At 41.3% G+C, this 3,972-nt stretch overlaps 1 pseudogene; it reads left to right on the forward strand.

Moving 5' to 3' along the window:
- Positions 1-812: 812 nt before the first annotated feature.
- LOC114231650 (40S ribosomal protein S15a-like) lies at positions 813-1,200 on the forward strand (annotated as a pseudogene).
- The last annotated feature ends 2,772 nt before the right edge of the window (positions 1,201-3,972 follow it).

The following is a 3,972-nucleotide window of genomic DNA, read 5'->3' on the forward strand; positions in this document are numbered from 1 at the left end:
TGCTTATTTCACTTAGCATAATGTACTCAAGATTCATCCATGTTGTAGCATATGTCAGAATTTCCTTCCAAAATTTTTAAGGTAGAATAATATTTAATTGTATTTATATATCACATTTTGTTTACTTATTCATCCATTGGTGGACAGTTGGCTTACTTTCATGTTTTATCTATTGTGAATAATGCTGCTATGGACATCCCCTTTTATTTTAAGTTTGATTCTTTTTTATCCATGGAAGTCCCTAAGAGACTGGATTTATTCTATTTTTGATCTGTGTGAAGACTGAGAAAAGGATTGTGTGTAAGTGATGAATTAAGGAAGCTCCCAGGAGACTTAGTAAGGGATTGGGGGAAGTGGAATTGGGAGAGGACAAAGCCATCACCTGCACTTTCAGGAACTGCCAAGAAGGTAGAGTTAGCTTGATCCCATAGACAAAATTTGGAATGTAGATTAGGCTTCAGTGCTGTCAGTAGCAAAGCAAGAGAACTGAGTTTTATACTCCTGTACATTTCAGTCACCCCCCTATGGGGTGTAGACTCCTAGGCACTTCTGGCTTTCAGCGTGCTCCATCAGCCCCAGGCAGTCCTCCAAATTAGCACACCTTATCTGGGGAAGGGACATGCAATAAGAGTAGAATGGACCTGGGGGGATCTAGGTAGCGCACAAGCAGTGTCCATTCCAACTTCTCACTGGGTGTTTACATTCCAGTGTCCTAGGTATAAATCATCACTTACAATGTCCCCTTCATGGCATTTCCAGGAGGTCCATTAAGAATTCACGAACTCTTTCCCCTGTCTTTCCATGCCACCATAATGGTGCCCATGAATGTCCTGGCTGATGCTATCAAGAGTATCAACAATGCCAAAAAGAGAGCCAAATACCAGGTTCTTATTAGGCTGTGCTCCAGAGTTGTCATCTGGTTTATAACTGTGATTATGAACCCTGGTTACACAGGCAAATTTAAAATTATTATGACCACAGAGCTGGGAAAATTGTTGTGAACCTCATAGGCAGGTTAGACAAGTGTGGAGTAAGCTTCAGATTCCACTGCAACTCAAAGATCTAGAAAAATGGCAGAACAACCTGCCTTGGGCCTGTTAGCTTGGTTTCATTGTACTGACAACCTCAGTGGGCATCATAGACCATGAAGAAGCAAGTCAAAAGCACACAGGAGGGAAGATCCAGGGATCCTTCTTCTAGGGAAATAATACATACTTGCATATAAAATGCCTCAATGGAAAAAAGAATTCATAAAAATATGACTCCTAGTCACCTTCTTCAGTATGCCAGCATTTCTTAGAGGGATGCTTCTGTAAAAACTCATATCATATTTTCTAAATCCCTCCTTAGATGTCCATTATTATCTGTTAGTATCTTTTCAAGCCTCCTGCTTCCATTGAAATTAGTTTTGAAGGTTGTTCCCAAGTTATAAGAATGACTTCCCTCTTACAAACTGTGGAAAGCAAACATTTCGGGACAATATGGCAGACAAGGGATATTATTAATGGTATTTTACAAATTCATGAATATAGCCTTGATTATATGAGTGAACATTTATATCAGTGTTCAGCTTCTAGAGACTTCCTGTTGTTAGCAATGCTGCATGGAGGAAAGATGTTATTAAAATCCACAAATCCATCTCTCCCACCGTGAACATAACTTTTAATTTGACAGTCATAAAAGTCATCAACTATAACTATAACCACCATTTGAAAGATAGAGGAAGTGAGGCAGAGAAAGTTAATGGCATTTCACTGAAGTGGTATTAATCTAGCATTAGATCCTTCTATTAACTACAACTTATTCATTTTCAGTCAAAAATAAATTTCTTTCTTGGGACATGATTAATAATATGGTTTAAATCTCTTCAAAAAAGTATCCCCTTTCTAGCCTCCATTTTTCCTATCTGCAATATACATTTAGGTTAATGCAAATGAATTTTGAAACTCAATAGTAAGATTGTGCTTTATGCTATTGGGGACTAAGAATCTTTGATGTTTGTAGTCAGGATAGTGAGATAGAATTGTATTGAGTGAAGTTCAAATCAGATTCAGAGTCAACCATTAGGTGACTTCTATGTGTCTTGACCTCTGTGAGTATTATTCAACTCAATCCATACAATACTCTTATAAGAAGAGGTTATTGGTTCCAATTTTACATTGAAGGTGACAATTTTAACAGATAGAATTATTACCATTTATTACCACCATATCTAGCAACATCATTCTCCTAAGTCCCATGATCATCTGGAACTCTCACTTAAGAACCACATAACTGGTACTCATTGATACTTTATCAAAATGGGGAAAAGAGATTAAGAAAATTTATGACCTATTATTAAAAGCAGTCCTTATTATGGATATTATAAGCAGTATCTATAGAGTTGGGGAATTTCCAAACATATATTTTGGAGAACAAGGGAAGTAGACATTATGGGAAAAGACAACAGACTGTAAGGGCATCTGTTAGCTTTTGCCAATGGAAATGTAGAAACAGTGTAAGCATGTGCTGAACAAGCACAGTGCATGGCATACAATAATAGATCAACTTTATTTTAGAGTCCTAGTGTATCTTTAAGTTGAATGTATAAAGATACCTCTCCCCGTTGCACTGGGTGAATACCCCAATGCCAATGAAGACAGCAATAGCAGAAGTAACAACAATACCACCATATATTTTGATACACTTTACACTGTACAAAGTGTTTGTGTTGAGATGCTCTAATTGAGTATACATTTGAGTATAAAAATGTTTCAGAAGTTATTGCTCCCATTTTACAGTTGAGAAACCTGAAATTCAAGGAAGAATAAGGACTTTTCTAGATGATAACAGCAATAATATTAGTAGGTCATGCTTATTGCTCATTAATTTTAATGTTTATTTATTAATTATGAGCCCAGTGCATGAATTCGTGCACCTTGAAAGGAACTATGGGCCATGAGGCTACATTGGACATAGGGGCAGGTCTCGACCCATCCTCCACACCCCTGTCCAGCCCCTCCCCTCACCACCCCTGGTCCCCTGTCTGCCAGCAGCCCGGTTCCGCTCCCGTCGCCACTGCTCCTCATGTGCTGACAGCACCGACCCTGCTCGCACCTGCTGACAGCTTGGAATGATTGGGGCCAGCGCCAGCAGCGGGTGTGAGTGGGGCCATTGCAGGTAGCAGGTGTGAGAGGCGGCTGCCAGCTCCGATCGCCCCTCAGGAGCAGAGGGAGGTGGAGAAGCCCTGAGGGGCAATCGGGGCCAGCAGCCGCCACTTGCACCCGCTGATGGCACTGAGTGATTGGGACCGGCACTGGGCGCCGGCAGCGGGTGCGAGCAGTGGCTCCAGCGCTGGTAGTGGGTGCAAGCGCGGCTGGTGTCGGCAGCAGGTGCAAGTGTCGGGCGTGACCACAGTGCGCAGGAACAAAGAATTTTCAGTAATCACCAGAGGCTCGCCCCAATGACAGGGATCAGTGCCCCACCTTAGTCTGGTGCCCCCGCTCACCTGCTCCACCATCGGATGCCCACCATGTTCTGCACTCTGCTGCCCACCTATTTCACGCGCACCCCCTGGTGGTCAGCGCACATCATAGCAATCTGTTGTTCAGTTGTTCCGTTGTTTGGTCTATTTGCATATTAGCCTTTTATTATATAGGATAGATGGTGTCTATTGACATTTAATATTATTAGCTACTAATAGGTAATATTTATTGGCAGCTCAAGGAATTGCATAATTTAATCATCACAAACCTCTGATTAGGTACCACTTTAAAATTTTTCCCATTTTCCAGATGAGGAAACTGAGAGGGGAAGTTAGGCAACTTGCTCCAAAGTCTAGGATTAGAACTCAGCAAGTCCTTTATGCTTGTATGTTGGCTGAGATTCATACTCTGGCTTTTCCTCTGTCCTAGCTCTGCCCCTTGAAATCCAAAGCTCAACCTGTGCCCACTTGGTAATAACTTAGTGGTTCCAATTCAATTACCTTGTAAG

This window comes from Eptesicus fuscus, chromosome 15 (assembly GCF_027574615.1).
Source record: "Eptesicus fuscus isolate TK198812 chromosome 15, DD_ASM_mEF_20220401, whole genome shotgun sequence".
NCBI lineage: Eukaryota > Metazoa > Chordata > Mammalia > Chiroptera > Vespertilionidae > Eptesicus > Eptesicus fuscus.